This window comes from Silene latifolia, chromosome 4 (assembly GCF_048544455.1).
Source record: "Silene latifolia isolate original U9 population chromosome 4, ASM4854445v1, whole genome shotgun sequence".
Lineage (NCBI taxonomy): Eukaryota > Viridiplantae > Streptophyta > Magnoliopsida > Caryophyllales > Caryophyllaceae > Silene > Silene latifolia.
The window spans coordinates 18,781,618-18,793,436 of record NC_133529.1 but is presented as its reverse complement, the minus strand read 5'-3'; the positions used below and the strand labels follow the sequence as shown (position 1 = coordinate 18,793,436).

General features: G+C 41.4%; 1 non-coding gene across 1 annotated transcript; it reads left to right on the top strand.

Moving 5' to 3' along the window:
• Positions 1-841: 841 nt before the first annotated feature.
• Positions 842-950, top strand: LOC141654068 (small nucleolar RNA R71). Its single transcript, XR_012547646.1, has one exon. It is a non-coding gene; the product is annotated as a small nucleolar RNA R71 (small nucleolar RNA).
• The last annotated feature ends 10,869 nt before the right edge of the window (positions 951-11,819 follow it).

The following is an 11,819-nucleotide window of genomic DNA, read 5'->3' as shown; positions in this document are numbered from 1 at the left end:
AGTTTCTGGACAGAGACTTCTTCGTCAGGAGTCTCAGTCGATCGACTATCAATGTTGGTCGATCGACTGCTTATGCGTGGTGTGAACAGTTCCTGGACAGAGACTGCCTCGTCAAAAACTTCAGTCGATCGACTGATGGTGTTGGTCGATCGACCACTTGTGCTGGGTATGAATAGTTTCTGATCAGAAACTTTTTCATCTGACAACCCGGTCGATCAACTGGTTGTGTTGGTCGATCGATCGCTGGTACTGGCAATTGAGCTCGTTTTTGCACCAGAAATTAAACTAGCCTCCTTATCATTTCCCGAGTCTCCTCTTGGCTTATCGGGACCTTCATAGGAGAGGCCGCTTCTGAGATTAATGGCATTAATCATCTCAATTGGCCCCTCACATTTGCTTGAAGAATTGGCGACTTGCTTAGCCGCTATATTCTCCAGCTGCTGCACAAAATTCTTTGTAGATTCGATCCCAGCTGCTTCTATTTTTGCGACTTGAAGCAGAAGAGCTCGGACCATTTCTCTCAATTCCTCGGTCTCATTTGAGTTATGAACGGGAATTTCAACTCTTTCCTTGGAAGCTTCAGAGGCCTCGAGCTTCTCGAGACGGGCAGTAATAGAAGTAATGAGTGTCACAACGGCACTCATTTCATCACTTTGCTTGCGTGATTTTCCACGTGAACTCCCAAACTCAGCTCTATGGACTGCCATCTCCTCAATAGTGTTCCAACCTTTATTCGACTGCAGTCTTGTTTTGGAACCTACCATTCGCAGCTGCGTCCAAGATGACCTTGTAATCATCATATAAAGCATTGTAGAATAAGTTGCAAAGGTACCACTGCTGGAAACCGTGGTGAGTGACAGACCGAACCAAATTCTTGAAACGTCCCCATGCTTCACAAAATTCCTCATCAGGTCCTTGCTGGAAATTTGTGATTTTACTTCTCAAAGCATCAGTCTTTGCAAGTGGGAAGTATTTTTTGTAGAAGGCCAATGCGAGAGATGTCCAATTTGTGACTCCAGCTGCTACCCTATCAAGGTAGCGGTACCAATCTCGCACAGAATCCTTCAAGGAGTATAAGAACATCACTCCCTTTACTTCATCCTGAGTCACCCTAGCCGGTATAGGTATGGAACAGCAGTAGTCTGTGAAAATTTCCATATGCTTCAAAGGGTCCTCATCTGGTAGACCAGCAAACTGATTTCGCTCCACTAAATCGATATAAGAGGAATGAAATTCGAAGTTACCGGTAGTAGGGGTAGGTAACACGTGCCCCTTTGGAAGGTGCTGCTCTTTTGGCTGAAGATTGTCATATATCGTAGCCATATTCGCAAAACTGAGAGTACTCAAGCCTTCCTCTCAAAAAAACCTGTCTTCTAACTGTGCAGAAGCAAAACTAGAAGCAAGGGTAAGCAACGGTCTCAAGGAACCAAAGTTCCTTGAGACAAGAAAAATAAACTAAAAATAAAGCAAACAGAATTACATCGTCTCCCCGGCAACGGCGCCAAAATTTGATACCGTCGTTTTGTATCAAAATTAAATTTATAATTCAAAACTAAAACTATAGCTAGTGATAGTAAGGATCGAACCACAGAGAGACAAGGTCAATTCTATTTGCTATTTCCAGTCTATAAAAAGTAACAATTAAGTGGAGGTTTTGAAATTGTTTGATTCTAAAAACTAATTGACAAAATAAGAGAATTCGCAAATAAGATAAAAGAGAGATTAGGAACTTTGGTTCACCATGGCTAAGGTCGGGTCAAAAGGTAGTAGAGGTCTTGTAAAACGGTCTCGGGGAACATGAGCAAGTCCTTCGATCAATGCTCAATAACCTTACAGTCTTCTAATTCCCAAGAATTTCTCAAAGCCTTCGCTCAAGGGAAATTCCAAACCCAATGAAAACCTAACCTACTAATCTTTCAATCTAGCAAGACGGGTTTATCGAAAGTTAATAAGATCGAAATGAAAGAATTCAAACTAACAAGACAACCCCAATTTATGCCATGGCTCACCCCGTTCCCAATCAATAAAATTAGCTATGCATGATTAAAACTTAACAATTGCAAAATTGATAGCAAAGAACAAGTTTGACATGATTGGATTGAATTAAAGACAAAGGATAAGAACTGAATTGCTGAAATTAAATTGGTAATAACAAGAATTGAAATAACAAGAAATTAAAGAAGAAAGAATTTGCATAAAAACTTACTAATTAAAACGATGAACAAAGTAATTGAATTCGGGATCCGTCGTCCCTCTTTCTTGCCTCTTACTAGATCTAAAAACTCAGTTTCTGAATAATGAAAAGCATCCCCTAAAAGTATTATGCGTTCTACTGATAAACGATACCAAAAGTTAATTACCAATTAGGCTTTTAAAAGTCTAACACGAAAAAATAAATCTCAGCTGCGCGGCTTGGTCGATCGACTAAGGGGCATGGTCGATCGACTGGAGAGTGCAGTACAGTAGCAGCTGAAGAAATTCCACGGTCGATCGACTGGTGATGCTGGTCGATCGACCAGTTGAGCTGTTCAGTAACCTCCTTTCCTCTTCCAATTAGCCCACTTTTACTCATTCCTACAATAAATCATAGAAATTGCAAAGTGAAACATTTCGGAAGAAATAGTAGCCTTAAGCTAACAATTATGCATGGAAATACGTGCCAAAACTGCAAATAAAGTGTATAGAATATGCACGTATTAATAGCGATATGTTTTCTAAACGCCTAAAAACATATCTTAAACTAAAAACGAGACTCCAAGATTCGACATGCATGAAGTAATCTTGGAGTACTAAATGAAACTAAAAACAGAAATGAAAATACATAAGTGCAAATAAGAAATCTAAGGGTTCGAAGTGGAATGACCGCGCGCGCAATTTTTAGGAATTGTGCACTACAACTGCGGCTCATTACACTCTCCCGCACCTAATTTGTTGCCGTCCTCGACAACGCTTGAAAATCTTCATGGCTGGTTCAGTCGGCTGATGTCGCTGGAAGTTGATTGGAGCGGATGTTGGCGCGCTTGCTCTTGTTGCGGGTGGGATCTTCAGGATCTGGATGGTAAGGCTTTAGACAGCTCACATGAAAGACAGGGTGACACTTCATCCAGGCAGGGCGGTCCAGCTTGTATGCTACTTCCCCAATCCGCTTGATCACTTGGATTGGGCCTTCGTACTTTCGCACTAGACGCTTGTCTCGTCCTCAGAGGAATCTCATCTGCTCTTTGTTCAGTTTCACCATGACTATGTCGCCTACTTTGAACTTCCTTGTTCTCCGATTTTGATCCGCCCACTTCTTCATGCGGCGAGACGCTTTCTCCAAGTAAGCTCGAGCAATTTCGGCATTCACGTTCTATTCTTTCACATACTCGTGGGCTTTCTTTGTCCGGCCTCCATATGTATCTGCAACTGTGGGAGGCAATAACGGTTGTTGACCTGTAACAAGCTCAAACGGCCTCTTGTTGGACGAAGAGCTCGTCTGCACATTAAAACAGAATTGGGCAACATCAAGGAGTCTCACCCACTCCATTTGAGTTGCCCCAACAAAGTGTCTCAAGTAATCTTCCAACGTGCTATTGAATCGTTCAGTCTGGCCATCCGTTTGGGGATGGTAACTTGAGGACATCCGCAGCTTCGAACCCAGGAGATTGAACAACTCTCCCCAAAATAGTCCCGTGAAGCGAGAATCGCGGTCACTGACTATACTTTGAGGCAATCCCCAATATTTCCCAACATGCCTGAAGAACATTGTGGCCATTTCTTCAGCGCTACACGCCTTAGGAAGGGGAATAAAAGTCACGTATTTTGAGAATCGATCCACAATGACAAGTATCACACTTAACGCCCCTACCTTCGGCAACCCAGAGATAAAGTCCATTGAGATACTCTCCCATGGTCGTGTCGGCACGGGCAACGGATATAGCAGCCCTCTTGGCTTCTGTTTCTCTCCCTTATCTTGCTGGCAAATGAGGCATGTCCTTGTGTACTCCATCACATCATCCTTCATTTGTGGCCAATAGTAACTTCTCTTCAATAGGCATAAAGTTCTCTGCCATCCCGGATGACCCACCCACAAGGTATCATGACACTCCTGTAGAAGCATCTTCCTCAATCCAGCCGCCTTTGGAACAAAGATGCGATGTCCCTTTGTGAATAAAAGCCCATCTTCCACCCAAAACTTGCGAGTCTTTCCTTCTAAGGCCAACTGTTTCAGAGTCCTCGCCATTGGGTCTTGGTCGAGGTGCTCCTTCGCCTTAGCTCGAATATCTGTGACCATGGTGGTAGTGGACAAGTGAGCGATCGTATGCAATGTGGCCAAGTCGCACCTACGGCTTAGGGCATCAGCGACCCTACTCGCTGCTTCTAGTCGATAAGTGAACTCCACATCAAACTCGGCCAACAATTCTTGCCATCTAGCTTGTCGGTTATTGAGCTTGGGTTGCGTCAGGAAGTGGGATGTCGCGGTGTTATCCGTCTTGACGATAAACTTCGATCCCAAGAGGTAGTGTCTTCATCCCTACAGGTAATGAACAATAGCAAGAAGTTCCTTCCCTTGGGCAGCATACCGAGTCTCGGCCCCATTCAAATTTCTACTCTCAAAGGCCACTAGGTGATAGGCTTATCGCGTACCTATGCAAAAATAATTTCCCTAGACACAAGTTAATGTAGTAATAGGGGTCGAACACAAGGAAACGGGAATTACGTCGTGAATTGCTATGGGTGGATTTTTATCAAGGTCGATTACGATTTGGTTTTAGTTTGTTTGGTTTGATGATTAATGAAAATTGCAAAGTAAATAATATGATAAAAGATAGTCTAAAGGGGTCGGGTCACTCATGCAAAGGTAAACATATGAACATGATAAACTTGGTACTAATAATCTTTGTCAATTACTTAGTGTGGACAAGGCCCTCGGGAACTGCGTCCGCGGGATCCACACTAGGCATAATCGACTCGAGGTTCTTTCGAATCGAATTAAGACATATTAGAGTCGCCACCAAGTTTTATGGGAACTTGGAACCGTTCAAGTCAACTTTACACCTTTCATCGAAAAGCATAAAGCCAATCGACTACGAGTGATTAAAGATAAAGACTTGTACCCTATATCACTCGATTTGAATGACTCTCGTAATCCAATGGTATTTAGACGGATCCACAAACCATAGATCTTGAGTAAGGGGTGAGGGTACGTGTTGGGAAGCCCATAAGGACACCCAACCCCGCCCGTCGATAACGGCCTCTACTAAGTCAAGTGTCGGATTTCAAACAAGGTCATAGCTACTACGATGTATGAAATGCAAACGTTGTTTTAAACCCTAACATGTGAAGTTTCTATGTTGATTTAGATGCAACTATACTAACTTTGTCAAAGTTGTAATTTAGCATGTGGGTTGATTGATCTAACAACATACAAATAAAGCAAACAAGGCTTAAGGGGGAATGGGGGAGTCGTTGGGATCTACCTATTACAACCCAGGCATTTCACGCCGACACAACAACAAATTAAAGATACAACTCGATCTAAATACAATTGCTACATACAACTCAAAACACGACACAAAACACACGGCCATTGGGCCTTGAAAACCGTGCACATGGGGGAAGTGACTCACGGCCTACATGACACACGGCCGTGGGTCCCTCCTCGTATTGCGTGCTCTCACTTAATCCCATCGAATTAGACATTGGGCTACGCACCAAAGCATGCATTAGCATAAACCGGGCCGTGTTGCTTTAAACAACATGCGGTTTACTACGCTCCTACAAGCATTGGGAACAAATTGTCTAACCAAATAAAACTAAGGTTTTAAAAGGTTTTGACTCAAAAAGGAGAACTAATTACAAATAGATTACAAAACGTGACTCAAAGAAACATAAATTAATTACAAGTGATAAAACAAATAAAGAACGAACGATGCAAAAACAAACGAAATAGGAAAGGCCAAGCACACGGCCAAACACACGGCCAACCACGGCCCAACCAAAGCCAACCTAGTTCCTAAGTTAGATTTATTGATTAGATCGAATGATTGCGAAAAGGAATCGAAAACAAGTTAGAAAACGAGTTAAAAACGATGTTGATTGATTGTCGCGCAAGGGTGCATTCTACACGGCCTAAAGGGTCCAATTAGGTTAAATTCGCTAATTAATTTAACTCATCGAGTGTCAATAAGAAGGTGCTAATCACGCACTCTTATACTAGCGAGAAATTAGGTGAAAGAGATAGATGCATTCAATTATTTTTGAGTAAATCGATTGATTTTATAACTTACGTCGAAGCCACCTAAAGTGTCTAATTAGATTATTAAATTGATTTAAAGTCATCTAATTACGTCATAGGTTAACAATCAGAAGTTAAACTAACATGCAACGGGTCCTAAGGTCCATCGATTTGGCCGAAATAGTAAGAGGGTCGAAAGCGAAGATCGAAGTTAGATAACTTGTTTTATTTATGCCCTACCTTGAACACGAGGATATGTAAATGAGACGGGGTGTACGACCGACAGAAGGAGCGGTTTCTTTTCCCATCTCAAGTCAACGCGGGTGTTCATGGTGGTACTTTAACTCATACTCGGACTAACTAGTTTCGTAGTTAATTTAAAACAAACGATAATTAAAACGAAAAAACAAACAAAAAAAAGACAATAAAAAAGGATATAAAAAAAACGAAATAAAAAGAGAGAAGAGAAGGGGATTTGATGCACCCTCAACCTACATGTATCGTTGACACCGTCTTGGGTCGTAATCGATGGTAGATTTTATCTCGAGAGGCCGTCGTCGACGAAGTAACAAAGCAACACGCGTTTTGGAAAGTTTCTGGACAGCAGTTTTAAAACAGTGATATCTCCCTCGTTTCACGACGAAAATTCGATCCGAAAGATGTTTTGGAAACTAGAAAGAGAGGAGAACAAGGATCTTAAAGCAACCCCTGCTCGATTTGGGTTAATGGGCACGAAAAACGAGCACAAACAGAACTGGACAGACAAGAAGAAACCGCGAAAACAGAGTGTTATTTCACTCTGTTTTTCGAGGGATCTCGTGTACTCTCAAGGGCAATTTGGCTCGTAATTCTTTGTCTAATATGTATATGGATGTTATGTGGTTAATTAGGAACAAGAAACTCGAATTTTTATGGAGTTTTGATGGAGGAACGAAAGGGTTTTCGAAGAGGGCACACAAACAGTTCAGTTTGTGTGTCGGTTTTGTTTAGGTTTTTTGAAGGGTGTTTAGGGTTTGTTTCTGAGGTTTAAAGCTTGTATGTGATGCTTGGATGTATGGAGGACTTAGAGGAGTGAATGTATGGTGAAGGGGTGGTATTTATAAGGAGTTAAAGTAGGTTAAAGAGAGGGAGAGGCAATCGGGCTTGTTGAACATAGCTGCTGTCCAGCAGCTTTTGGGGGGGTTTCTAGGGTTCGTTTTGGGGTTTTCTTGGTGATTAAGCTAGGATAATATGGGTAGGATATTAGGGTATGGGTTAGGGTTAATGGGTACGGGTCTTGGTAGTGTTTGGAGCGGGTTTGGGCTCGCGAATTGACACGCAAAAACAGGGGACTGCATTGGTGTTTTGCGGGCTGCTTGTGGCCTGTTTGGGATGAGAATTTGGGCCGCTTGTGAGGGGGTTCGAACATGGGTTGATGGGTATTGGTATAGGTTGGTTAGTGTACTCGAGATTCGTGCCAATTCGCAAAGGAAACGGGCTCAAAAACCGAGCTAAAAACGAGCTCAAAAACAAGTGTTCAAAACGAGTTTTCTTCGCTTTTTAAAATCGATTTTTCAAATCACCTAATAAATTGAAGTAAATGACTTTTCAAATCAAATATATTCATAAAATGATTTTTCAAATCAAATATTTATTTTATTTTCAATAAAATAACTTAAGAAAATAAATTCAAAATAAAGCTTTAATTTAAATATCATTTAAATTACATGAATAATGAATTTACTTAAAAAGCACATTAATTTTAAATATCATTTAAAATAACAAAATGAACTTACTAAAAACATTAATTTAAATATCATTTAAATTAACAGAAAGAATTCACTAAAAACATTAATTTAAATATCATTTAAATTAATAAAATACTTCGTCGACGGCGCCCATTCCACCTCGTAAAACGAGCTCCAAATAATGACAGTGACAACTAAAGAATACATGTGTCCTATCATCATCGGGTGTTTGTCGGGTTCTCTATAAATTCCAATATCGACGGATACGGGTATCTACAGAGCCCCCACTTTGACTGAGGCTTGGACAAGGCGAAAGTCAAAGTATACCCCAGGTCCCTCTCGACCTGAGGATTTTTCGGGTCGTTTATAGTCCATTAGACTTGCGTATATAAGCTCGCCAGCCATAAGAAGAGATCATACCTGAAACTTCGTTGGGGATTGACTCTTGCTTCTGTTGTGTCAAATTATCGTCGTTGGTCGTCGACCCATAAAATTGCATATATGGTGGATTGAGCCTTATCCTTAGGCGCCTACGTATCCGTTTCTGACGGAATCAAACCCGCGTCGTAGTTCGGCCACTGCTGACACTTGCCCAAAGTTTATCATCTGCTGGCGTTTGTCCAAAATTCGTCATCTGCTGACACTTGCCCAAAATTTATCATCTGCTGGCGCTTGTCCGAATGGGACGGGACTTTCCAAGGAGGTTGCCGCCGCTTTCATCATTTGCTTTCAGCTACGGAATTCTTCCATCTCATACTCTTGTATTGAATTGAATTCTTAGTGGATGTCATCCATTTCATCTTGATAATGGTCTCTGAAGCCAACGGCTTCAGAGCCCCCAGTTTGCAATGGCTCTAAAGTCGAAGACTTTAGAGCCCCCAGTTGAAGCATATCCTGCTATATTTGAAACATAGAAAATGTACAAGCAATAATCATCAAATAAACACATTTGGATCATCGATCCTAAAATTAGATCATTTGAAAGATTGGGTCATCGACCCGAAAATTGAATTTGAAAATTTTGAATAATTGGGTCATCGACCCGAATTTTGAATTTGACATCACTTGGAATGTTGGGTCATCGACCCGAAATTTGAGTTTGAAAGACTGGGTCATCGACCCGAAATTTGAACATGTTGAAAATTTTGAATAATTGGGCTATCGACCCAAATTTTGAATCACTTAGAATATTGGGCCATCGACCCGAGGTTTGAAGTTGAAGTGTTGGAATGCTGGGTCGTCGACCTAAAATTAAATTTTGAATGACTGGGTCATCGACCCGAAATTTGAACAAGTTGAAAATTTTGAATAATTGGGCCATCGACCCCAAATTTTGAATTTGAAATGAATCCCTTGGATGTTGGGCCATCGACCCGAAATTTGAACTTGAAACAAATCATTTTGATTTTGAACTTTGAGATTTGAACCTTGACTTGAAATGTACCACTACTTGGATCATCTATCCATAATTCGCAAAAAGTTTTTGGAATTTTGAAAATTTGAAATTTTTGGCATTTTGAAATTTTTTGAAATCGAACCTTGATGGGTGAGCATGAAATACGACTCAGACACTCCGTATGACCCGTAAACAACGTGGGCGTAGCCCGCTACCGTAAAACAAAAAGGAAAATAAAACCCTAAGTGTGCACGGGTTTTAATTCAATTATTGACTTGTTGGGGGTAGAAATGTAAATTGGCCATTCTGGCATCAAAAGATGGCAAACGGGAATCACAAGGCCATCGGGCTTGAGACGGAGATACCGTATGGCATGGGCGTGCTCCCAAGGGCACATGGGAATCAAGATCACTTGGCATTGACAAGGTGGATTAAACTCACAGAGCAACAACGTTGGCTTCGCCCAAACACTAAACACAGATTGATCTTATGAAAGCACTTAGACATCACACATCACTCTTGTTGGGAACATCCCATCACATCGTTCTCCTCGCCTCCTTTCTTTTCAGCGAGTTTTCATCATTTCTTACCACCGCCTTCTTTCTTTTCAGCGGGCTTTTACTATTTTTCTTCCACGCCTTCTTTCTTTTCAGCGGGTTTTTCATATTTTCTGTTCCCAACACAAACCCACATCTATGTGACTCAGCATCTTTGCCTAAACCGTTAGATAAAGCTCATTCTGAGACTTGATACTATTCATCTGAACCTATATCCTCATCCTAGCCTACATCGAGTGCTAAGACCGACTCAAACAAAGGTGGCTTCATTTGGACTTGGTTAAGACCCGTAAGAAATCGACAAGATGACAACTTGGTTGATGAGTGGATTGAATCCCTTATTCTCGAAGGATCGCCTACGTATTCGCGTGGAGCGAAATCAAATCCGACGTAGTTCGATCATGGTGCATAAACATGGCATTTTGATTGTGTGTACACACTCGAAGGTTTCACCTAAGGTATTATGTCGTATCCCGTCCTAGCCTGTAAGGTACCGTTATATCCCGTGTCTAGGGTTGGGTGTAAAAGGCTTGGATCTTTTGGGATGTGGAGCTTGGTAATAACAAGTTGGAATGGTTAACCATCATTCTGAAGGTTTGTTTTGTGGTGCTAAGGCCAAGGGCTATGGCTGCTGATGTGGTTGGAATGGGTGTCTCGGGTTTGATGAACCACGAGTGCAAATGGGTTGAAAAATGATGTGGGTTCAAATTTCCATGTCTGGACCCTAAAGGTTGGGTGTAACAACACAAGCGGAATAATTCTCAAAATTCCGACTATCCCCTCAGAACCGTCTCGGGAAGGACTTAGAGGGTAAAGAGGTCACTACTTACGCTTTTGGGCTTCGCCCATTGAACCTCAACTATGGGTACTTGACTTGAATTCTGGCTTCCGTAATTTCAACATCTTTTTTCCTTTTTTTCTTTTTCTTTCATCTTTTTTTCATTTTTCTTTTTTTTTTCATTTTTTTTCATCTTTTTTCTCTCTTTGAAAATGATCTTCTATTCATTCTCTTAGTCATGAATAGATACACCTTGAAAACTGGGCTTCGCCAACTAATTTGGGTAGGAACTAACAATTCCTTGTTAGAACGGGTTGATATCTTCTCTCTTCGAGATGGGATGATTTTGTTGGGGAAAAGGCTTGCCTTTCATCATCGATAGGGGAAACAAGGAGCTAGTCCGGGTTTGTCATAGAATCATCTAAAAGCTTGCCACAAACATTGGTTCAGATGGAGGTTTTCTACCACCAGACATGGAATAGGTAAAGGAATCAAACACGGAATCCTATTGTACCTTACATTTTGAAACGGGACATATTTCCACCCCAGGGATGCCTTTGAGTGTGTTGTGCATTTTATCATGTTTCGGAATGATTGAGGATTGGAAACAAGACATATTTGGAAATGAAACTGCAACTTTTTATTGGAATGTCAAAAGCTTAACAGACTCGAAGGAACGATGCCTAGGACACACCCTAGGACATCGCGGAACAAACGACTCAAATTCAAGAAAGGAAAGTCCTAGACTCGACTTGACTAAGATAAGAAAATAGATCCCGACTCATAATTTTCAAATCTGGTCATGAGCTTTCCCTTGTTCAGCTGTCAACTTAGATGCTCGGCTCTTGTCCTTGATCCCTTTGATGGTCTGCCTCCATCCCGAGGTAGTCCTCTGAGGATCTACGCCAGTGATGAAGGTTGGTGAATCGAATTGTCTTTTATTAACTTCGTTAATGAGAGGAGTACGTTCTAGAGCAAGACTCCCGACTTGAATTTCATTCTTCGGGTTTGACAAGAATTCAAAGCAATCCACAAATATCTTTCCGATAAACACCCCTTTCAAGTGACATGGGCGGATAAGATGGGAATAATCGACATTGTCTTCGACAGAAACAAAGTTAGAGTGATCGCCAAATGGATTGGT